General features: G+C 40.8%; 1 protein-coding gene and 1 pseudogene across 2 annotated transcripts in view; both read left to right on the forward strand.

The window, feature by feature from the left end:
- LIMS1 (LIM zinc finger domain containing 1) overlaps positions 1-25,666 on the forward strand; it is a 166,289-nt gene that overhangs the window by 57,852 nt on the left and 82,771 nt on the right. Inside the window, exon 1 of one of the 2 annotated variants that reach the window (XM_077134946.1) lies at positions 9,138-12,263. The exons of the other annotated variant lie outside the window; for it this stretch is intronic. The gene's annotated coding sequence lies outside the window, so the exon portion shown is untranslated. Of the gene's footprint in view, positions 1-9,137; positions 12,264-25,666 lie in introns of those variants that run through there. 2 annotated transcript variants of the gene reach the window in all.
- LOC143661717 (methionine--tRNA ligase, mitochondrial-like) overlaps positions 1-25,666 on the forward strand; it is a 46,357-nt pseudogene that overhangs the window by 14,920 nt on the left and 5,771 nt on the right.

Genomic DNA, 25,666 nt, shown 5'->3' on the forward strand with positions numbered 1-25,666 from the left:
CAAAGTTATTACTGTACAAGCAGTTGTTGAATCTACCATCTTATCCTTTAGTTTTTGTTACAGCTATATATTCTTTTCCTTCTCTTTCTTTTTATCCTTTAAATTACCCTTATTGATACTCTTTAATTCTGTACTCTTCTCCAGAGCCCCTTTCCTGTCTTTTTTTTTTCAGCTATCAAAACTCCTGTAGTATTTTTGTAGGACAGGTCTCTTTTTGACTAGTTCTGTCACTCTTTGTTTTTCTTGAAGATTTTAATCTCTCTCTGAATTTTGAAGGACAACTTGGCTGGATAAAAAATCCTTTCTTGTTCCGGATCTTCAGTATATCCTGTCTCTGTTTTCTTGCTTGCATGGTGCCTGTTGAGTAGTCCAAACTCAATCTTATATGCTTTCCCCTGTATGTAATAGATCACTGTTCTTGTGCTGCTTTCAGGACTTTCTGTTTCTCTTAGTATTTGACAGTTTAATTAGTATGTGACTTGGACTAGGCCTATTTGGAGTTTGTTGGGCTTCTTTGACTTGTGTGTTTATTTTTTTTAAGGGTTGTAAAGTTTTACCTGTTTGTATCTTCAACTAACTGTCCTACCCCTTTACTCTTCTCTTCTCCTTTGGGGACACCAACGGTTCTTATATTTGCATGCCTCTTGTTGTCCGTTTGTTTCCCTAAGATCCAGTTCCATTTTTTTCCCATCATTCTTGCTATTTGTCCTTTTGTGCACTGTAGTTCAAGTGTTCTGTCCTTTAGCTTACTTATTCTTTCTTCTACGTCTTTTAATCTGCTCTCCTTTGTCTCTAGTATATTTCTAACTTGGTCTACTCTATCTTTCATCTCTGTGCGATCTGCCATTTTCTGTTTAATCTTTCAAATTCTTCTTTATGCTCTCCTGGAATCCTCTTGATAGCCTTTGTTTCTTTATACATATTCTTGAGTAGTTATTCCATATTCTGTGTCCCAGCCAGAATTTTGATTTGGTTGTTTGGCTGGACCATTTCTGCTTGGATCTTTACATCTTTGTAAAGTGATTTTGTAAAGCTTTGTGATTTTCTGTTGTGTTTGGGGCATTTGATGATCTTAGTAAGGTTATTTCGCAAGTTGGTTTCCTTCACTCATCTAAAGTTTCATATTTACTTGGTTTTGTGTTAAAGATTTACTTTTGCACTTGGTTTATCAGTAATTCCCTGGCAAACCAAGCCCTGGATCTCATGTAGGGTGTACAGTTTTACTGAGGGTCTGTTAAAGCCTAGACGGGGGTGCATGGGTACTTCAGTGACAGAATACCCCCCTCCATGCAGGCTCAATTCCAGGCGTATGCCCCCCCAAAATAAAAAATAGCAATGATAATGAAGTATGATGAAAATGCAATAAAAATATGAAAAAAGCGTGCTTCAACAGTAGTGGGCCCCAAAGTCAGATGGAGACACCTGACGATATATTGGGCATGAACTCACTCTGGTGGCCACAGAAGCGAGAGAAAATAATTAAAAAAAAAAAATTACATAAGGAAATAAATAGAAATCAGTAAAAATATAAATATATAAAAATATATGCAAATAAAAATTAAAAAATAGCAATAACACTACTAATAAAAATATATAGAAAAAATATATTTTAAAAAGCAGAAACGAATAGAAAAAAGGGGAAAAAAACCAAACTTAGGTAGATAGGGAGTCTGCCTGCCTGCACTTACTGCTTCTCACCAGCAGGTGGTGGTCTGAGGCCCTCCACCTGCAGGCCCTCCACCACTCCCACCTGCAGCGGTGGCTGGAAAGATGGCATGCCTGCAGTGTTGTGTGCAGTAAGCCGATGACGGCTGGCTGGTGCTGCACAGGACAGGGGAGCAGACAGTAGTGCCAGGGGAAGCTGCCTATTTGTGGCACCCTGCTGGGTAACTGCTCCCAGCACTAGGAGGTGCAGTTCTTCCAGGTGAATTGCTGGCCCCTCCTCCAGCCTCCCCCCACCTCACAGGTGCCACCGGCTGCAAAGCACCCAGGAGGCCTCTTCGGCCAGCAGTGGAACCAGGCTGGAGCACAGGGACTTCAGCTCCCTCCAATTGCATTTCCCCGTGGCCGCCGTCCACCCCAGGTGTGGGTCACAGCTGGTCCTCCCACCCTGCTGTCCCCACCCCATCCCCCGTTCTCCCTCAAAGAATCATGGAAGACCGTCTTCGATCACCCACCCCCCAGGACTGCAGTCCCACTATTCTCTCCTCTTTCCCTATCTTGTCCCACCGAACGGGGCTAGGCTCTGTCCACCCCATTTTACCATCTTCCTGGAAGCCCACCATCCCCTGTTCTCATTCTTAATAAACTACGACTCTCTATTTCATCGTGCTGTATTTTTTAAGCAAGTGAGACAAAGTACTTGAGATTTAAAAAAAATGTTGTTTAATATTTCTGGAGACTTATAAAGTATTTTGGCTCAGTAATTAAAAACTGAAAACTTGTTTATTATGGGAAACAAACTTCTTACCTTTCTATTTACCCTTTTTACCAAAACATGGTTGAATACTCTTATGAGACTGCACAGGTTTTGATACTGTAATGAAGTTTATAGTACAATCACCAATTAATTGCTAATAATTAACTTATTATGACTCATTTCATCTCCCTTCAGTTAAATTATTTTTCAGAGTTCATCCTTTGCATTTGGATGTGTAAAAACTTGGTTCGGTGTATTGCTAATCCATAAATGCAGTGATATGTTGTTGGACTTCTTTCAGTGCAAGGACATTTATTTTGAAATAGTTTTCAAATATTGCACTTTAAAATATATAACTTGGTCGTGTTGTAAAATCTTGACCATATGGAGTTTGCAATATCTGTCACTGCCTCTGTTCTTGGAGATTCCTTTAACCAAAAGGAAAGTCTTGAACCAAAAGGTTAAAGGTTATGTCTTAGCTGACCTTTTTTATAAAAAAAACTTTTTATTTTGAAATACTTTCAAACTTACTGGACAGTTACAAAACAGATACCTCATACAGAGAACTCTAACATATATCCCCATACCCAGACCCACCAATTTTAACATTTTGCCACATTTGCCGGCTCCCTCCCTCCCCTACCCCCTTCTTTTCTTCCTTCCATGTATCTAACAGTCCACTTTCTGGAAACGTCAGTGTGGGTTGTGTACATCATGCCCCTTGAACATTTAATGCTGCCATGTACGTTTCCTAAGAACAAGGAAACTCAGTTATGTATTCACCTTAAGTGCAGTTATCAAGTTCAAGAACTTTAGCACTGATGTAAAGCGTGTCCAAATAATGTCCCTTTGAGCCTTTCCTCCTCTCTTCCTTCGAACCCATTCATGATCATGGATTGCATTTAATTGTCATTGTTTCTTTAGTTGATCTTTTCCTTTATTTATTTTAATTTTCCTTTATTTATTTGTTTTAGTGCTAATTGTTGGTGTGCTGTGTCTGCAATGTGTGAGACTCTACTTAGATTTCTAGTTTGGGTCAGGTGTCCAAATCAGAGCTGATTTCTTTGGCCAGGGCATAAGAAAAGCCTTGTTGTCATCAGTCAGACAGGTGCCTTTGTCATCAGTCAGATAGGTGTCTGTTACATGGTCAGAAGAACTAGGTCTGTCCCCTGAAACAGAGGTTGCGGGGTGGGGGGGGGAGGTGCTGGCATCCCTGGACAGGCTGGTTCTGTTACTAGGATACCCAGTCTGTGGCTGGAGGTGAAGGAACTCTGTCTCCATCTGCTGGAGAGAAGCAAACCCACCCTTGCACTGTGCATAAATGAAAATAACCCTTTCTCAGGAATCATCATGAGCCAACCTCTATTATTTACCAAATTTCAGATAGTAACTTTGTTAGACTCTAGGGTAAGAAAGTACAAACGTAGACACATTCTCTGCCCTGAAAGAGGCTATCTGCTCTTGAGAAGAGAGTAACTTTTAAGTTAGCTAGTCTGCTTTTGTATTCTAAGTTCACTTTTCTCCTTAGATGGCTTTAAAAAGTCACTCAGCTGCCCTCGGAGCTTCACGTCCATCGTCTGTAAGATGACATGCAGTGTGTTGCCTCCAGGCTTCAGTTCCCCTAAACTTTGTTGCACCTCGAGTGTGTGCTGGGCAGGGACACAGGGGCCTCAGGACTAGGAGAATCTGGTTCCTGCCATCAGGGAGCTTAGAGAAAGAAGCTCATGAAAGATCCTTGAAAAAAAGGAAAAGGCACTGTGGATGCACATGGGGAGTGCTGGCTCCAGACTGGAGAGTGGGGTTGAAAAAGGATTAGGATGGGTTTCTGCACTCCTGACGCTTCGGCTGAGTTGTTCAGGATGTTAAGAGCCGTGGAGAAGTTGAGGAATGGCCTTTCGAGGCAGCTGGGGTAGCAGTATTTTGCAGTGCTGCTGTGGGGCAAAGGGCGGCAGGGAGGGTTCTGAGACTGAGGTTGTTTTTTACATTTTAAACTTTTATTTTCAAATACTTTCAAACTTACAGGACAGTTACACAAGTACTACAACTCTTGCACACCCCTATCTCCCCAGATCCCAGACCCGCCAATTTTAGCATTTTGCCACAATTTGTATAGCTAATTCTTGCTCTCTTGCTCTCTGTCTCTATCTGTATCCCTATCGATCTCTTTCCTGAATACTTTTGTATACACTGTGCTTCTTAAGCACTTAATACTGACTGCCGTGTGTATTTCATAAGAACAGTGGTGTTCACTTATGTGCAGTTACAAGGTTCAAGAAATTTAACATTGATATAAAGCTTGCAGCCTATGTCTCAGTTTTTACATATGTCCCTATAATGTCCTTTAGGGTTTTCGCTCCTCCCTTGTTCGATCCCATCCAGGATCATGTATGGTCTTTAACTGTCATTGTCTTTTTAGCTGCTCCTTTTCTCCCCCCTTTTTCTTTTTCGTACAATATAAACGTTTCCATCTCAACTCCTCCTATATATATCATTCAGTGAGATTAATTACATTTGCTGTGTGTGGTGCCCTCACATTTGCTGTGTGTGGTGCCCTCACCGCCTTTCATTACTGAAACTTTCCTATCTCCCCAAATAGAAACCCGACACCCATTTTACGTTAACTCCACACTCCCTCTACATCCCACCCCAACAACCCACTCTCTAATTTTTGTCTCTATGCACATGCGTGAACTTGTATATTCTCTAACATTTTCTTTGTAGTTACTAAGGGGCTTAACTTAACATACTGATTCTGTAACAATCTCATTTGCTTTGATACCAACTTGACTTCAATAGCACATGCAAAATCTACGTCCCCATGCCCCTCTGTCTCGCCACCTTTATGTGGTTCTTGTCATAAAGTACATGCTTATTCATTATGAGTCCAAAACCATTTATTTCTCATTAACATTTTATGCATTTACCTTTTAGATCTTGTAGGAAGTTAAAAGTGAAGTTACAAACCACTTTTTGCATCTGGCCTTGTTGTTCCCCTCACAGGAAATCTTTATTTCTCGTGGTTTCAGTCTATTGCATAGCATACTTTCCTTTCAGCCTGTAGCACTCTCTTCACCATCTCTCGTCGGGCAGGTCCACTGGTAACAAACTGCCTCAGCTTTTGTTTGTTTAGGAGTGTCTTAATTTTAGACTCCAAGGCTTGCTTCCTTCCAGGGTTAGTAGCATTCTAGCTGGCCAGCAATCCCTATTTTCTTTTGGATATTTCTTCTCCTTTCTTTTCCAGGTTCCTACTGACTTCCTGCCTGCAGCTCCTCCCCATGGCTTTTTATGACACCACTAGTAATAGGACCAAGACCCATCTGGATTCGGTTGGCCAGCCCTTAACTCAAAAAAGTAACGTCCTCAGAATGTCCTGTTTACACTGGATTCACACCCATGGGAATGGGATTAGATCATGAACATACTATTTCTGGGGTATATAATTCAGTCTACCCTACATTCTTTGAAGATAAGTCAGGGATGACAAGGAGATGCCTCCTTGGTGAGTGTGGATAATGTGACTGCCACAGGGAGGGCATAGCAAGAGAAAGAATCAGTGCAAGGAATTTGAGTGAAGGAAGTGAGTAGTTGAGGCATCCTGAGTTTGGGTTGCCTGTTGGGACTTCTAGGTGAAGACGGCCAGCAGACAATTTGATGAATGACTGTCAAGTTCAAGAGAGGGGTCTGGCTGGAAATAGAGATTTTGGAGTTGCTAATAAGCAGTTAGTTAACCGTGGTGGAGCTGTGAGAAATGATGACATCACCTGAGGGTGTGTGCGACCAGAAGAGCAGTGGGCCAAGGTCAGAGTGTGGGGTGGCCATACCTAAAAGGCAGGCGAGGAGGAGGCTCCTGCAAAGGAGAAAGTGGCAGCATGGCTGGAGAGCTACAAGTATGATGATCTAGGAGCCAAAGGAATAGAAAATTTCAAGGAGGGTGTCATCAAAGATGTCAAATGTAACTTAAGGACTGAAAGATATCATATAGGTTTGGCTTTTAAGAGAGAAATACCATCTTAATAGGTGTGTCCTGATTGTAGTGGGTAGAAGCGTAAATGGGAAGTGATACTATTCTTTGAAAAGTTTGTATGAAAAGAGAAGGAGATAGGAGCCAGAGAAGGGGCCAAGGTAGACTGTTCTTAAGGTAGCAGACATTTGAGTACATTTACAAACTCAGGGGTGGGAAAGAGTCAACAGAGATGGGAAGTGAATATCTGGACCTAGGTATATGGTCTCCGGGCCTGACGGACAGCAGTGAAGAGTAAATGTATAGGAAGCTTCCAGGGAGGATGAGGGGAGCTCCAGGACTCACTCCTCCAGCACAGTTATGGACTGCAGGGACTGTTTAAAACAGCCGTCCTGGGGCTGCAGAGGCCAGGAGAGCACGTACAGCACCCAGGGAAGAACAGAACAAAGAAACTGAGAAACTGTGGTAGAAAACTGTGAGTAGCTCGCTCTGCAGCAGCTCCTGACACCAGCCCCAGCTCCTGAGGTGGCCCCCTTGGAGTCCGGCCCCGGTCGGCAGCTGTGGTTGGAGAGAGGTGTGGAAGTTGTTTACCCCAAGAGTGGGTGGGAGGGGCACAGCTAAGCACTGGTCAGGTCTCTTGATCTGTGAATTCTGATTGCCGGGTCCAGTTCAGAGCTGCTGTTTGAGCGTGCCCTGGACCAGGACAGTTGCAGCCACAGTTTGAACCCTGCCCTGGACAGGGCGCCATGGAGGCAGTGGAGATTTAAAGGTGCAGGGCCTCCTGTTAGTCCTGCTAGGAAGAGGCTGCGGGGTGCCATCTGCTGGGCAGGCTGGGAAAGTGCAGTTTTGGGAAGTCCTGGAAAGGGCTTTTGGTGCCTTCCCTGACCCTTGCCCAGGGCTCTTTGGAGGCCGAGCTGCACCCTCTTCATGGGCCCCTGGCTCTGTTTTGGCTTGGAAATACTGACTTGAGAACTTCCTGGCTGAGGTCACACTCCTGGGATTTGCTCATGAGGCAGAAGCAGAAGCAATGAAAGGAATGAAAAACGACAGAGGTAAGCCAAAACGAACAGAACAGATTAAGATTCCCAGGGAAAGGACAGAGGAAAGGATGCTTTCTCCCACGGGTGAAATAGTTGCACAAACAGTGCAGTGTTAGAATTGTACTGCATATCCAGGGCAAAAGTCAGATGAAGAAAAGCTGGAAAAATCTGATAACTTAAAATATGGACAATTCTAAAGGTCTAGAATAAGTTGAACCAAGTACTAAAGAAAAACCTTAACACAAAGCCAAACAACAAAAGAACCCTAGGCAAAAAGAAAAGAAAAAAAAACCCTAGGCAAGAGAGAGAAACTGACCTTCAAAGTAAACTCGTGAAGATAATTAGATATTTAGACATCGGCAAAGATTACAAGCCATACAAGAAATGTGAAGCTATGACCCAGTCAAGAGAATGAATTAATACTTCAGAGATGCAGAATTTGGAATAACTAATCAAAGATTGTTCCAAAGATGTTCCAATAAATCTCCTAAATCAATTCAAGGAGATGAAGGGAAATATTCATAAAGAGATAAAGGATATTAAGAAGAAACTGAGTGAGCATAAAGAAGAACTGGAAAGTATAAAAAGAAGCAAAACAAATTATGGGGATGAAAGGCATGATAGAAGAGACTAAAAATACACTAGAGGCAAATAACAGCAGATTTGAACAGACAGAAGAAAGAATCCGCGAACAAGAAGACAGGACTATTGAAATCTTAGAGGCAGAAGAGCAGGTAGAGAAAAGAATGGAAAGCAGGGACGAGAACCGTCCTCACAAACTATTCACAGTGGCATAGACAGTGCCAGTGCTGGTAGTGGTATTATTCACAGTTGCTGCAAGATGGAAACAATCCAAGTGCCCATCAGCTGATGAATGAATAAACAAAAGTTGTGTGTGTGTGTGTATACACACACACACAATGAAATATTATTCAGCTCTGAGTAGAAATGAAGTCCCGATACATGCAACAATGTGGATGAACCTTGAGGTCATTATGTTGAGTGAAATAAGTCAGACACAAAAGGACAACTATTGTATGGGCTCACTGGTACAAACTATTTATAATGAGCCAATGCATGGAGTTAATATCTAGACTGTAGGTACCAGAAGATAGAATGAGGGTAGAGAATGGGGAACTGATGCTTAATTTGTGCAGAATTTGTAGTGAAGTTGGTTGTAAATGTTTGGAAGTAGATAGAGTATAATCAACAGATATTATTATTACTTAATATATCTATTAATATATTATTTAATAGTCTTTCTTCAATTGTAACAAAGGTACTACACTAATAGAAACTGTCAACAATGGGGGATCTATGAGAAGGTTGTAGTTTTTACATGACTTTTCTGTAAACCTACGATTTCTCTAATTTTTAAAAAAAGTCTTTTTAAAAAACATTCTCAGTGAAAGAAATCAGATACAGAGTACTACATATTGCATGATTCCATTTATATAAAATGTTAATATAAATTTGGAGACAATTAGATTAGTGGTTTTATAGGGCTGGGGAAAGGATAGAGGAATTGAGAAGTGACTTCTGAGGGGTATGGGGTTTTCGTTTTGAAGTAGTGACAATGTTCTAAAATGGATTGTGGTGATGCGAATATATCTCAATAAAACTGCCTTAAAAAAAGAGTAGACGTATACGTTGGAGGAGTGATGTGGGGCAACGCGAGGGAGTAGTTGAAAGAGAACCTTCTGAAAGACTTGTTTTCTTCATGAAGAGAGAAATATTTTCTTCTAATAGAAGTCATGAAGAAAGCTGACTACCGAGAAGATCCCTAAAAATTGTCCTTGTGGGGAATGGGTGTGAGTTCCAGAGGATTGACCTGTGATCCTCAGGACCGGGCCAAGGGTGGAGGAATTAACACCAGTGCAGTCTGTTTAGTTTCACCAGCTATTTAGCTCGAGCAGCCTATAGGACTGAGATGCAGCATGTCTCTAGGATTCGTGATTTGTTGGGCTTGATATATGAGGAACTAGATACAAGCAGCTCAGATGCTTACTCGCGGAATCCAGGCTAAGTCAGAGAGCAAAGGGGGAGGCCTAAAGGAAGAGAAATACTGAGCGTGAACTCCAGACTAGAGGAAGAGCAGGTACAGTGGAGGTGAGGTAAGAAGTAGAACATGAAGAATGGGGAACTGAAAAAAAAAAACAAAAAAAAAAAAGAATGGGGCATTGGTGTCAGCCAGTCTCGCATTGGAGGTGAAGATTTGACTTTTCAAGTGCAAAGATCCAGCGGAGAGCCCTTGGTATGATAGGTAGAGGAGAGGTGTGGAAGAGCGGGAATTCCAGCGGTTTATCTGTGTGTGTGGTGGTTGGGGTCATGTGTCAGCTTGTCCAGGTGATGGTCAGGCAAGCACTGGCCTGCTTGTTACCATGAGGACATTCTATGGGCTTCAGTCATCAGTGAGCGGATGGCATCTGTGGCTGATGACCACAGGAGATTGCCTTCAGCAAGGCAGGAAAGTGTCATCTGATCATTTGAAGGCTTTAAAAGGAGAAGGGATGATTTCAGGAGTCAAAAGAGAGAATTTCCATCTCTGCTTCAGCCAGCTGGCCAGCTTCTCCTGGGGAATCCATTGAAAGCCTTCATTGGAATTCCCAGCTGTGGTCTGCCCTACGGAATATAGATCTGCACATCCCCATAGTCATGTAAGACAATTCTTATAAAAATCTCATAATATTTACAGATATTGCCTGTCGGTTATGTTTCCGTAGAGAACCTGAACTTATACAATAGGTATTTAAATCTCTTAGGATTGTGATGGTCATTGTGGTGGAGAGGACGATGATGTCCCAGTGAAGAAGTGTCCAGGGAATGGGGTGATATCAGATGCCTGGGGGTGATAGGCAGGGTGGTATATTCAGATGGCTTGAAGTTTAAAAAAGAAGGAGCTTCTCTTTGCTTGGAACCTTCTTCCCTCAGGTCATCTCATCTATGGACTGCTGGCTTCTTTTCTTTCAGGTCCCAGCTTAAATCTTCCCTCCTCAGAGAGGCTTCTCTCTCTCTCCCTCTCTCTCTGTTTTTTTAAAAAATATTTTTATTGTAAACAAACAAACATACAAATATTCTTGGCATGGTTACAATCAGTGGCTCATAGTATCATCACATAGTTGTGTGTTCATCACCATGATCATTTTTTTGAACATAAGGCTTCTCTTGATGACCCTACGTAAACAGCAGCTCCCTCATTTACCTGTCCTAACGCCCTGTGTTCCCTTCACAGTGCATGGTGATCGGCAAAGAATTAGGACACGAAAAGCTTCCCCTCCTTTGGATTTTTAGTTCCAGTAACATAAGCCACTTTCTTAGAAGAGTTCGTATCCTGGGACTATAGGATGGCTTCCATTCTCTTTCTTTTCTCCAAGAGAGATTCTTGCCAAAGCGTTTATCTCTGTGTATAGGACTTCCTGGTGGGAAGGGGCAGGGAGAGGGGGCTGCTTTTTGCCCACAGACAGCCTTTTCACTTTCCGGGTCTTCTGTCTTCTACTCCCACCTCCCAAAAGAAAGTGAGTAAATCAAAGGCGGAAAAACACGCTAGTTGGAATTTAACTGGATTGAGTATTGTGTGAGAGATGGAAACCAGCTCTGATGGTTGGGTTAGATTATAACTCAAAGGTAAAGTCTGTGAGGTGTACCCCTCTAGGAATGCTACAGAGTGCCCTGGGTTGTAGAACTCTCACTCTATCTATAGCTTGTCATAGATAAGCAATTTCACCTCTCCAGGCACTAAATTCTTTCCCTGTAAAGTAGCCTCCAGGGTGCCTTTCATTTCTACCTTTCTGCTATCCTAACCCTAAATGCTAATTAATACTCAGTCTCTGATGTTGGTATAACAAGCAGAGGTACTGAGTTTTCTTGTTTTTAAAGATTAACTTCAGGTTCTAGTACCTAGAAATGCTGTGATCCTCTTAAAAATGACTGCTCTATCATAGAGAAATTGGGCTAAGGAAATTTCTTGTAGTATTCCCAATGAATCAGGGCAAGGGAGCCCTCATTCATATAAGAGAGAGGCAGCGTCGCTGCCTTCAGGTTCTTCCTTAACCTCTACCAAAATCCTTTTTCGTCTTGGCATGGAAGAGTCCCAGGAGGTGACTGAGTGGTTGTGTGAGGGCTTCAGCAGCGCTGGCCTTGCCCCTCCTTTGTAGTGTGTTTATCAAGGATTTCTTGGACACAAGGAGCAGTTTCCACTGCTCAGCTGGCCAGAACCCACTGTGCCTGTCTCTAAGCTAGCCTGGGCCATCCCAGAATGAGGGCGAGCTGCTTGCCTCTGGAGTGTTAAAGCATTCAGGAGAGACTTAAAGAAGCTCTTCTAATTCAAACATGTTGATAATGTCAGATCTTAAGGGGATGGCTAGCTTTTTATGAAAGTTCACCTCCTTCTTTGATTTGTTATTCATTTTTCTAACTATTTCTCTGCATATTACACAGGCCTTCAGGAAGTTAGTGGATGAACTGCTTAACTTAGTAAAGTAGCTTGTATATATGTATATAAAATAGCCCGACAGGATATGGGTTATGACATTTAGGAGTGTTCTCTTATTGCTTCAGAACTGTGGGGTTATCGTGTAACACACCATGTCACATGGTTTTACTGAATGCAGGAAAAAAAAGCTCAACTTGGTTTCATTGGCTTAAAAATAGTTCAAGGCAGCAGATACAAAGTAAAGATGAGGAAGTACTAAACAGTATAGGAAACAGGAGCTTTTAAAGATAATTCACTTTAATGAGAAGCTGGCTTCCCAAGCCCTGATAAGCAAACTAAAACAAGAGTAAAAGTACCAGTAGGAAGATTCTTTATTCTTGAGTTAAGAGAAAGAGAGCCTGGAAACAGCAGGTAAAGTACTTGAATTTTAGATCTGTTTTTGCAGAGGTGGGGCTGTATGTTTAAAGTAATTGAGATGAAGGAGTGGATGTTTGAGAGAAGAAATAAATGTGATGGTTTAGACTAGTCGAGCACAGGATGTAGTTAGGATTCAGTTGTTTTCTTTATGAACTATCTTTCTCAGTTATTTAAAAGCAAAATATTTGTCTAAATATGTATACGCGCTAACAAAGGGTCTTGGCTAAGTTGTAGTAACCTCTACTCATGCTTATTAAAATCCTTCTCTTCCCTCCCTGCTGGAAAGAATAATGATGTGGCTCTTACTTCCTATGGGTATGTATTTAAATTACTGATCATATGTAAAAGCAGCTTTATGTTGTATTGGTTTCAATTTAAGGCTGAGGTGAGGAAGGGAGCGATATATACTTATGTTTGCAAAGAAAAAATGAAAAACCTTGACAAAATTTAGTGGTGTACAGTTTATGGCCCTGCAGAGCATTGTACTGTAAAATACCTTAGTAATTCTTTTTGGTATTTTATTATGGTATTATATATTTTTTTACCCAAATTCTACCTAGGGTCTTTTCTCCCCTCCCCCCCCCCACACACAGTTTAGCACAGTGATTAGTGAATTTTTGTTCTGCCCTGGTAGGAAAAAAGCAACTCTTAACTAGTTTAGGAGTCGCTCTTATTCACTAACATGTATAACTGTGTGAGAAAATAGGCAAGCCATTCTAAAAGCCAACATAATGCACCAAATCTACATTTGTAAAACATAATATTGTAATAATAATAAAAGAACTTTGTGTTTTCCTAAATAATTTTCCTTACACAGTTCATTTCCTTAGAGATTTAAATATGTTTACAAAAACATTTGTTTTATGGTTAACCTTTAGGAATGTGATAACACTAAGAAAAATAATCCTGTATACCAGTGATATACGTCGGGGTGATATATAAGGGAAATGGTGACCTTTATGTACATATGTATGTATATATGTGTGTTTTATAAATAAGCATACACATAATCAGGAAATATGGAATAGTTACAGTGATCAGGAGAACAGAATTTTTTTCAGGAATAAGAAAGGAAAAGTTAAAAAGGTGATGTTCACTTTAATTTGGTCTCTCAGTTAAAAAAAAAAGCTCATACTTCACTTTGCAAACAACATGGCTAGATAAATAAAACATGAATAAAAGATTCTAGATGAATATACACTCTAAGTTGGGTAAAATAAATGAACACGATCACCCAGACATGAACAGACCATCCTGAGTGTCTCCAGTTTTGGGAGAAAGCCTAAAGGAAGAGGGTCCTGTGATTCTCAGGGAAAGCATCACTCAGCTGGTGATTTTTGAGTGGAACTTTGAAGAACAAGTAAATTTTAGCATTTGAAAAATGATGGGGAAAAGGGTGTTGTCCTAGGCAGGGTTGGGGACAGCTTTTGCAAAGGTATGTAAGTCAGTGTTGCTTCTCTGTTCAGACTCCTCTTTGCCTTTACGGCTCACCTAGAATAAAATCTGGAGTTAGTGTCATGCTCTGTAAGGGTTTGCTTGATGTATGCCCTGCCCTCGGGTCTCCCTCTGCCTTTGTATCTCCTGTCCTTACCTGTCTTTCTCACGAGGTTATAAGGCCCATGAAAGCAGGGACTTTGTCTCCTTTGTCTCAGTATTCCCGGTGCGAACAGCGCTAAGTGCACAGTAAATTTAGTAAGTGTTGAATGAATCAAAGAAATTAAAAAATAGTCCAGTGTGCTGGAATGTAAGATGTGTTTGAAGGAGGAGAATGGCAGGCATGAGTCTGGACATGGTAATTCGATCGTGAATATGAAATAAAGTTTTGGGGCTTTGGGGCAGCATCTAAAATTTTGCAGTAGGGAAGTGCTGTGACAATATCACAATGTAGAGGATGGGTTAGAAGGACCAAAGAATGGAGGTTTCTGTGGGTCCTTCATTCTGTTGATACTTGGCTGTTTGCTCCTGCAAAGCACTGTGCTATGTTCTGGAGGAACAAAGATCACTGAGAAACGGTCCCGATCTATGGGAGCCGAGTACGTGAAGGCTCTGCAGAAGACGTTTGAGCATGGTGGTGAGAGTGAAGAGGTCTGTGCCAGGAGCTGGTCAGAGCGGATGGGAAGGAGTCAAAGTCTCACTTAAAGTTTCTTAATGTCCACAGCGCTGAGAGTTCCCAAGGAAAAGATGAATCCTTTAAGGGAACTTAAAAATTTAAATTTTAATGAATGTAGATGCCTTAAGGTGATTTTTGAATTTGGTCTCATCCAAAAGTACTTAGCAATATATTGATTGGTTCATTTATTCTCGGAAGAAAGATGTATGCCTGAGCAGCGCTTCTGTACTTGCCTCTGTCCAGTGTGTGTGTGTGAGAGTTGGTGGGCATAGGGGGTCAGTCTGCAGGAAGGAGATATTGATACCCTGTAGAGTGGTTGATTAAATTAAATGAGGGGATTAGGATATTGGGGAGGGTTATGAAGAAGAAGCAGATATTCCCTTCGCAGTATGTTGATAGGGCTTTTTATAAGCTAAAGGAAGGATTTCTATGCTAAAGGCAGTTTATTTGCAGCCTGTGGAAGCGTTTGGACGCCTGGTTCTTTGGGTTCAGCTGTCCATGGTCTTTGTTGTCACTAATTCGACAGTCTCAGGTATTTGATGGGCTCTAGGTCGTTGACAGATGTTCCCTTCCCTCCCTTTTTTTCCTCTTTATTTGAAAACTTTCTTTTTAGAACAGTTTTAGGTTTATAGAAAAATCACACAAAGTACAGAGTTCCCATATACACCCCCCCCCGAAACACACACAGTTTTCCATATTAACAGCTTATATTGGTGTGGTACATTTTTTAACAGATTGATGAATATTCCCTTCGTTTTTTGTTTTGTTTTGATTTTGTTAGAGCAGTTGTAGGTTTAGAGAAAAATCATGCAGAAGTAACAGGGTTCCCATAGTTTCACCATCATCACCTACAGTTTTCCGTTAACTAACATTTTGCATTACTGTGGTATCTTTAATTCACCCTCCTTTGTTTTAAATTTTACGCTGCAGCATTCATAAGTGTTTCCTTTAATATCCATAACTAGGAAGACTCAGCGTTGAAAGAAACCAAGTTCTATTTAGTATCTGATAAGCACATGATTTTACAACTTACAAATAGGAGTGAACCTCTTCCATGCGTCCCATATCATGACTGCAAAGAAAGCTGCTCTCCTCTTCCCTTTGCCCTTTCTTTCCTTAAATCTTCTCCCATTCTTCTACATTTTCTTTCCTCTTAATTCTATCTGTTGCTCCTTTTGCCCTCTACTTCTGTGTCCTCCCTTTTCTGTAAAGGGCCGTCAGGGAGGATGCCTTGCTGGGGTTCGTCTTTCTTCCCCATTCCCCACCCCACTGGGACCTGAAGTTGCTGCTCCTGTGGAAAGGGTTGTATTATACAGTGAGATCCATGTCTAAATCATATTGACTCACAGTAAAGTTTAATGTAAGCCGCACTTCCAGAAGGATTAGCACTTGTAACAAATAATGCCAAGTATTTTGGAAAGATTGGCTGGGGCATGAGGAAGTCCCATCATCTGAGCAGGGAACGCCGTCATCAAGTTTGCCAGCTCAGCACACTGTTTGCAACAGCTGGGAGGAAATCGTGCCTGTTAATTTTCCACGGATGTTTATCCTGCCTGAAATCCATCTTAGACTGCTAAAGAAGGGACTTCCCATCTCGGTAGTCCTTATTGGCTTGGTCAGTAATTGAAAGTCAACATTCAGTTTTATTTTATTTCTAAGCTCATTATAAAACTTTTAATTCACCGTGTAGCTGGCTAAATGCTTGTGGGAAATTGAGACGATAGCCATGTGTGTCTGACAATAAAGTGTGCACATGCGAAGTAGAAAGAGTTCTAACAAGGCAGTATTTAAACTTGGGCATTAGCAATAAGTTATTGGTGTAATGGTCCTAAGGAGAAATGAGCAGCAGCCAGGATTTTGAAATTAACTTGATTGATTTATTAATGCACGAACCGGCAGAGAGGAGTTGGGAAGAACAAGGCAGCAAAAGATGAAATAAATAATGCGGCTGTGGAGAAGGAGAGAGGTTCTGCCTGGAAAGGTCCCAGCCCCATACAGATGAATTTTGTTGAAGTGATTAGAGAAGAAGGGGTAAAAAGAGAACTGGAATTCAAACATTCCATAAGTCTTACTCCAAGAGTGACTAAATCTGCTATTAGATACATCCTCGGGATTTCTAAGACCTTAAAAGATAGGGAAGAAGCATTTATTGAGAATATACTTTGAGTTGCTTTTGTTTGATGGCCCTTAACAAGCCCATGAGGGGGTTAAATTATGCCCATGTTATAGATTAAGGCTTTGACCTGCAAGTGAAGAGATTTGCTCTGGTTAATAAGAGACAGAGCAGGATTCTAATTCAGGCTGCCAATCCCCCTTGCCGCATGATTAGAAGTTAAAGGATTCAAGGATCTCTCTTTTCCCTAAGTTCGGACAGGTCTGCCTGAATTTTCAATGCATGTGTTCTGGGTTCCATTTATTTATTCAGAAAATAGAGTTTATATTATTTGGAATGGTACTATCCAGATAGAAATACGATGTGAGCCACATGGATGGTTGTAGATGCTCTAGTAGCCACATTAAAAAAGCAAAAATAAACAGGTGGAATTATTTTTTCAATATTATATTTTATTTAACTCAGTATATCCAAAATATCATTTCAATTGTAAATATTTTGCATTTTTTAAAACTTAGTCTGAATTCCAGTGTGTACTTTACACTTAAAGCACACCTGAGTTCAGACTCGCCACATTTCAGGTCCTTGGTTGCTGCATGTGGCTGCCTTTACTGGAAAATGCAGACCTAGAAAACGGCAGAGACCTGTCTTAAAAAATCGAGAGTAGAGGCCAAGCTTTGAAGCTGTTAGGAGGGACTTAGGTGATGGAGGAGAGATGGGGAACTCTGTAGAAGAAAGAACCGTACATAAAAGACAGGGGCACTCGGGGCGGTGCAGCGGTGGCTTAGTGGCAGAATTCTTGTCTGCCATGCCGGAGACCTGGGTTTGATTAAAAAAAAAAAATGACAGTGGCACTCTTCAAAGGAAAGTAAAGAACATTAACTTTGTCGTGTAAGGATCTCCCTGACTGAGGAGCTATTTATGGAGAGCAGTAAGATTCTACCTATCTTATCACCACTGCCAGTGCCAGTATATATAGGGAAAATTATATAGTGTTGATTGCTAAATGCTAAACCATATTTAAGGGGTACGGGCAAAGAAGTGATGTGTCTTGGCACATCTACAAACCGTTGAGAAGGGAAACCACAACCTTTAATATATATCCAGGTGATGTAATTGCCAGAGAATCTTTTCTCCCAAATGCCTAATGCCTGTTTTCATATGGGGATCTCTAATGTCTCTTTGAGGAAATAACCATGAACAAACTACCTTATATGGGAATTTCTGCAGAGCTCAGCTCTACCCAGAGAGATAAATGATAATTTCAGACTTTTATCCCAGCAAAGCAGACCTCCTAGAAGGTCTTTAGTTACTTCTTCCATGGTTTTTTTTGCTTTCAAAAGTGTTCTTGGAATTTCCCCTTCATCTTGCTTCCTGTTATTCGGCCTACTTTGCTGTGTTTGTTCCACTTAACCTCTCTCTGTCCGTCCTTTCCCATTGTAATTGGTGTTTTTTGGTAATAAACTATGTTCTAGGGATTAGAATGCTGGGTCCTGCTTTTGGCTTTCTTAGCTGTGGGACTTTAATTCTGTTCCCTTATCTGAAAATTGAGAATAATTAGGACCAGAGTTCTTTATAATTCCTGAGGGTCCTCAGTTTGGTGCTTGGAGCCTCATTTTTGAACTCTGTAAAGCATGGGTGATATTTTTGCCCAGTGATTTGATTCAAGCCAGAAGTTGTTTCTAACTATAGCAAAATAGCAAATAAGAGCTGGAGACTTGGGGAGAATCTGAGGTGTATGTGGCTGGTGGGCCCTAGTGTGAATATTTCTGTTGGAGTGAAGAGTAAGAGCAAGGGATGGTCTCCTATTATGTGGTGTCTTGAAACATACTTAAGGAACTTATTTCTGCAGCATACGCACTAATGTGTGATCTTGTTTAGACTTACAATCCAGTGGCATTATTCTGACACCATGCCATTCAGTGACAAACATTTGTACTTTATTATCTTTCCCAGTTTCTTTCTTATTAATACTCCCAACTAAATCCTTAAAAAAAAAAGAGAAAAGAAAAGCTTGGTAAACAAGCTGTGCCAATTTGAAACTGTTGCATACCCCAGAAAAGCCATGTTCTTTAACCCTCATTCAATATTGTTTATGCTGGGACTTTTTGATTAGGGTGTTTCCATGGAGATGTAACCCACCCAGTTGTGGGTAGTAGCTTCTGATTAGGTGATTTCCATGGAGACGTATCTCTACCTATTCAAGGTGGTTGCTTACTGGAGTCCTTTAGGAGAGAACCATTTTGGAAAAAGCTTCAGAGCCCACATAGCTGGAGAGGCCTCTGGAGATGGGGGAGAAAATGCCCCCTGGGGAAGTCCTTTAAAATGAGAAGCTGGACACCCGTCAGAATGGCCATTATCAATAAAACAGAAAATGACAAGTGCTGGAGAGAATGTAGAGAAAGAGACACACTTAGCCACCGTTGGTAGGAATGTAAAATGGTACAACCACTGTGGAAGGCAGTTTGGTGGTTCCTCAGGAAGCTAAGTGTAGAATTGCCATATGATCCAATAATATTATTGCTAGGTATCTAGAGGACATGAGGGCAAAGACACAGATGGCCATTTGCGCACCAGTGTTTATAGTAGCATTATTTATAATTGCCAAGAGATGGAAATAACCAAAATGTCCATGAACAGATGGGTGGCTAATCAAGCTGTGTGTATACATCTGATGGAATATTATACAGCTGTAAGACAGAAGAAAGTTATGAAGTATGTAACAACATGGATGAACCTTCAAGACATTATGCTGAGTGAGATTAGGCAGAAACAAAAGGACAAATACTGTATAGTTTCACTGATATGAACTAACATTAGTGAATGAAGTTGGAGAATTTCAGTTAAGAACAGAGACCATCAGGAGATAGAAATAGGGTAGATATTGGGTAATTGGAGCTGAAGGGTTACAGATTGTACAACAGGACTGATTGTAAAAATTCAGAAATGGATAACACAATACTACCTAACTGTAATACAATAATGTTAGTTCACTGAATGAAGGTGAATGTTAGAATGATAGAGGGAGGAGGGCTAGGGGCACAAATGAAAGCAGAAGGAAAGATAGACGATAAAGACTGAGATGGTATAATCCAGGAATGCCTAGAGTATACAATGATGGTGACTAAATGTACTAATTAAAAAATGTTTTTGCATGAGGAAGAACAAAGGAATGTCCCTGTTGCAGGGTGTTGAAAATAGATGGTAATTCATATTTTAAAACTTTAACTTATGTGTGAGACTAAAGCAAAAAATGTTTATTTGGTACAAAATTTATATTTTGACTAGTGTATTTCCTAATATAACTTATGTGGACAGTTTAATTGAACACCATAAGTACATGGAACCATGAGTAGGCATGAAATTTTGTAGGTTTGTCCAGCGTGATGCCCCGATACATCCCAGAGTGATTTGAATAGTGAATAAAAAAGTATTTGCAAAGTCCCCTTGGGGGATTGGCAAGAAAGGGAGAAAATTCAGCTTCCCCATGTGGAGAATTCCTGATATTCTCATAAGCAGTGGGGACAACCAAAGCTATAGGGTGACCCTCAATCTTGGGGTTTGTTCATATGAAACTTAACCCTGCAAAGGATAGGCTAAGCCTACTTAAAATTAGGCCTAAGAGTCACCCCAAAGAGAACCTCTTTTGTTGCTCGGATGTGGCTTCTCTCTCTAGCCAACACAACAGGCAAGTTCACCACCCTCCCCCTGTCTGCGTGGGACATGACTCCCAGGGGTGTGAACCTTCCTGGCAACTGGAACAGAAATCCTAGAATGAGCTGAGGCTCAGCATCAAGGGATTGCGAAAAACCCTAGAATGAGCTGAGACTCAGCATCAAGGAATTGAGAAAACCTTCTCCACGGAAAGGGAGAAGAGTGAAATGAGACAAAGTGTCAATGGCAGAGAGATTCCAAACGGAGTTGAGAGGTTACCCTGGAGGTTATTCATACACATTAAGTAGATAACACCTTGTTACCAAGATGTAATGGACAGGCTGGAGGAAACTGCCTGAAAATGTAGAGCTGTGTTCTAGTAGCCCTGTTTCTTGAAGATGATTGTATAATGATATAGCTTTCACAATGTGACTGTGTGATTGTGAAAACCTTGTGTCTGATGCTTCTTTTATCTACCTTGTCAACAGACGAGTAGACTATATGGAATAAAGATGAATAATAGAGGAAACAAATGTTAAATTAAATTTAGTTTCAAATGCTAGTGATCAATGAAAGGGAGGGGTAAGGGGTATGATATGTATAATCTTTTTCTTTCTATTTTCATTTTATTTTTTTTTCTGAGTAGATACAAATATTCCAAGAAATGATCATGATGATGAATATGCAGCTATGTGATGATATTGTGAATTACTGACTATTTATGTAGAATGGAATGATCACAATAGAAATGTTTGTGTTTATTTGGTGTTTTTTTGTATATTTCAAAAAAAAAGTTTTGTTGAGATATCTACACACATAGTCCATCCAAAGTACACAACTAATGGCTCACAATAACATCACATAGTTGTGTATTCATTACCATGATCATTTTTAGAACATTTACATCACTCCAGAAAAAGAAATAATAAGAAAAAAGAAGAAAACTCAAATCCCATACCTCCTTCCCCTCCACCTTACCGACCACCAGTATTTCAATCTACCCAATTTTTTTAACCCCTTATCCCACCCCCCTATTATTTATTTACTTTTTTTCTTTTTTTTTTTTTTTAACTCATCTGTCCATATCCTGGACAAAGGGAGCATTAGACACTAGGTTTTCACAGTCACACGGTCCCATTGAAAAGCTATGTAGTTATACAATCATCTTCAAGAATCATGGCAACTGGGATACAGTTCAGCTGTTTCAGGGATTTCCCTCCAGCCACTCTAATACACCATAAACTAAAAAGGGATAACTGTAAAATGCATAAGAGTAACCTCCAGGCTAACCTCTTGATTCTGTTTGAAATCTCTCAGCCACTGAAGCTCAATTTGGTCTCATATCTCTCTTTTCCCCATTTTTGGTCAAGAAGGCTTTCTCAGTCCCATGATGTTGGGTCCCAGCTCATCCCAGGAGTTCTGTCCCATATTGCAGGGAGATTTACACTCCTGGGAATCATGTCCTACGACGTGGGGAGGGCAGTGAGTTCACCTGCCAAGATGGCTTAGAGAGAGAGGCCACATCTGGGCAAAAAAGAGATTCTCGGGGGGTAACTCTTAGGCATAATTATAAGTAGGCTTATATTCTCTTTTGCAGGAATAAGTTTCATATGGGCATACCCCAAGATTGAGGACTCAGCCTATTCAATGGGTTGTCCCCACTGCTTGCGAGAATATCAGGAATTCCCCAGATGGGGAAGTTTAATATTTTCTGCTTTCTCCCTAGTGCCCTAAGGGGACACTGTAAACAACCTTTCTGCCCAGATCACTCTGGGATGCAATCAGGGTATTCCATAACCTGGACAAGGCAACAAAATCTCCTTCCCTATTAAAAATTCCATGTAATTATGTCAATCATTAACAATTTAGCTTAAATTTATCACTTTTTTTTTCTCCTGACCACAACTTTGATACAGTGGAGGGAAACTTGTGATTTCTTCCAAGCTAGGAATAAGAAGTTGAAAAGTGCTGTGTTTGGAAGGGGAAATGAAAGATGGAGCAGCTGGACTGTGGGCACTGCTGCCCCCAGAGACTGGAGTTACAAATGGGAGAGAAGTTAATAAAGGCAGATGCGGAGGGTCAATGAAGAAAAAGTACCTAGTTTGAAATTTCCCTTAGCATTAAGTTCTGATCGCTGGAAGCTAGCATTTAAGAAAGGGGAACCTTTGGGAAAGAAGGAGAATATATCTGTTCCCTGAAAGCAACCTCCCTCTCCTGACCAGATGTTTAGCAAATAAAATCTCCCTTCCGTGGTAGCCTTCTTGTGGCAAGGTCATGGCCAGGCCAATTGTAGGCAAGTCATATTTTCCGTCTTATTCTGTCATTTATGCTAGTGTAGTCCTAATAGAAGCAGAGAATCTGTTTTTCCTAACATCATCAACCTAGCCCTTGTTCTCCTATAAAGTGATAATTGTATGGCTCTTTTGGGTTTTCCTTAAGGAAATTCCAGCGTCTAACATTTTGTTTAGTGAGTCAGCATTGTATAAAGAGAAAAACTATTTTCTTACTGCCCTGTGGTAATGGTATTTTGTTTCGGATTTGTTAAAAATAATATTTCGTTGTTCTCATTGAGCAGCAAACTACTTTCTGAGGGCCAAATCCAGCGTCTGGTTTTTTTAGATCAACTGGTATTGTTTATTAATTTGTTAAATTTTTTTGCAGTTTTATTGAGATATTCATACATTATACAAACTATCCAAAGTATGCAATCAGTTCGCCACCTGTTTTTTGTGTAGTCTATGAGTGTTGTAGTTTGCTAGCTGCCGGAATGCAACACACCAGAGACGGATTGGCTTTTAATAAAAGGGGATTTATTTTGTTGGTTCTTCAGAGGAAAGGCAGCTAACTTTCCACTGAGGTTCTTTCTTACGTGGAAGGCACAGGATGGTCTCTGCTGGTCTTCTCTCCAGGCCCCTGGGTTCCAACAACTTTCCCCGGGGTGACTTCTTCCTGCATCTCCAAAGGCCTGGGCTGAGCTGCGAGTGCTGAGATGAGGAATGCCGAACTGCCTAGCTGTGCTACGTTGCGATCTCTCATTTAAGCACCAGCCAATTAAGTCAAACGTCACTCATTGCAGCAGACACGCCTCCTAGCTGACTGCAGATGTAATTGGCAACAGATGAGGTTCACCTACCATTGGCTTATGTCTGCAGCAACAAGACTAGGTATGCTCACCTGGCCAAGTTGACAACTGAATCTAACTAACACAATGAGCAAGAATGGTTTTTATGTTTTTAAGTATTTGGGAGAAAATTTAAAGATGTGACACTTATATGAACTTCTAATTTCAGTATCCATTAATAAAGTTTACTTGCAACAAAAGACACACTTAAGGGAGTGGTAAAGGTTATGGCATGTATGAATTTTTTTCTTTTTTCTTTCTACTGCTGGAGAGATGCAAATGTTCAAAAAAAGATCATGGTAATGAAAACACAACTATGTGATGATGTTGTGAGCCATTGATTGTAACCATGTCAAGAATGTTTGTAGGTCTGTTGTTTATAATAAAAATATAAAACAAAACGAAAACAAAAAAAGACACACTTATTTTTGTATTACGAAGGCAGAGTTGAGTAATTTTAACAGGGAGAATATGGCCCACAAAGCCTAAAATATTTATTATCTGGCCCTTTACAGGAAAAGTTTGCTGACCCCGCCCATAGAGGATTCATAGCAATTTTTTTTTAAAACATTGCATTTAATATTATCAAATTTTAGACTATTAGTGCATTCGTTAGTTTTTTATATTATTGTTAGCCTTTCAGATTAAATAATTTGAGTTCAAAATGACTATATATTGACATCAGATGAAAACAAGTCTTAATCAATGATCACCCCTGTCCTTTCTCAAGATAAATTTCTTCTACTGGAGTCTGCCCTGCAGGTTTTTGAAACGGTGTCCACTGACCCCCGTGTTCCTTCCAATTTCTCCCACCTTTGTATATTGGCAGCAGATAACTTGTTCTGAGTTATACAGGTCCAGAGTCAGAGGAGATTCTGCCTTAGGAATGACCCTGCCTGTAACTGACTTTGATGAGATTTTGTACAGTTTCTGACTTGGTATTATATTTGTATTATTGCCGAAATGGTTTAAGGCTTTGAGATATTGTAATGAATGACTGTATTTTGTATATAGAAAGAACACCCTTCAGAGTCCAGAGGGTGGAATGTGCCTGTTTGAAACTGTTGTGTACCCCAGAAAAGCCATGCTCTTTAATCCTTATTCAGTATTGCTTTATGGGATCTTTTTTATTGTTTCCATGGAGATATGACCTACCCAGTTGTGGGTTATAACCTTTTTATTAGGTAGTTTCCATGGAGATCTGTTTCCATCCATTCAACCTGGGGTTGCTTACTGGAGTCCTTTAAAAGGGAATCATTTTGGAAAAAAGCTTCAGTGCCGACAGAGCACACACAGCCAGAGACCTCCGGAGGTGCAGAAAGAAAATGCCCCCGGGGAAGCCATTTGAGGAAGCTGGTAGAGAAAGCTAGTAGACATCACCATGTGCTTTTCCAGTTGTGAGAGAAACCCTGAACTTCATCAACATTTTCTTTCTTAAGGTATCTCTCTCTGGATGCCTTAGTTTGGACATTTCTGTGGCCTTCGAACTATGAACTTGCAACTTAATAAATTCCCCCCCCCCTTTTTTTTAACATGGGCAGGCACCGGGAATCAAACCCGGGTCCTCTGGCATGGCAGGCAAGCATCCTTGTCTGCTGAGCCACCGTGGCCCTAAATTCCCCTTTTAAAAGTCAAAATGAAAAAGAGTGGATTTCTTGTAACTAGAATTAACTAGCTTCCCTTCTTTCTGTCCTCAAAGAAAACCAGAGATTTAAATTGTCAGAGATCCTCCCTAATTCACCTATTGAAAAGGTTTGCTTTGGAGAAAAGGTATTAATGTTATGTCATTCCTATTTCAACATAATCCTGTTGTTTGCTGATTCCCCATCTTATGGATCTCAGTGGGATACCAAATCTTGAGCAGCTGAAAATGCTAGATATTTTTTTTCCTGGACTTCCTTGCAGCTAGGGCACAGACATGCCTCAGGCAGCATCAACAGATGCATCTGCATTGGATTTTGAACTGAGAACCAGAAATGTAAAGACATAGGGACACCCTAGGGACATTTTCATAGAGTCTGGTTGCAGCCGTATCCATGGTATCTGTTGTTCAGGGCAGCAGTGGAACCGGTTTGAGCAGTAGGGCTCATTGTCCAGGGTTGGTGGTGACCTCAGTCACGTGGTGCTGTTTGCAGCAGAGGCGGTGGTGACAAACTGACTGTTTTTGTTTTACTGGCTGGACAGACTCCAAGCTTGGTTCTTTGTTGATCCTGGAAATTCTGTGTGCAACTGACTATCCTTTACTGAACATCTCTTCTGCTTACAGTTAACCTAAGGTGGCTTCTGTTCTTGGCATCCTATAATAAACTGTTTGCTTATGTGTCTATCTGGGTTGAGCTAAAAGAAGAGCCCTCTCGAAATACCATTTTTTTTGGTAAGTTTTTAAATCTAGTTTCTCA

The sequence above is a fragment of the Tamandua tetradactyla genome, chromosome 17, assembly GCF_023851605.1.
Source record: "Tamandua tetradactyla isolate mTamTet1 chromosome 17, mTamTet1.pri, whole genome shotgun sequence".
Lineage (NCBI taxonomy): Eukaryota > Metazoa > Chordata > Mammalia > Pilosa > Myrmecophagidae > Tamandua > Tamandua tetradactyla.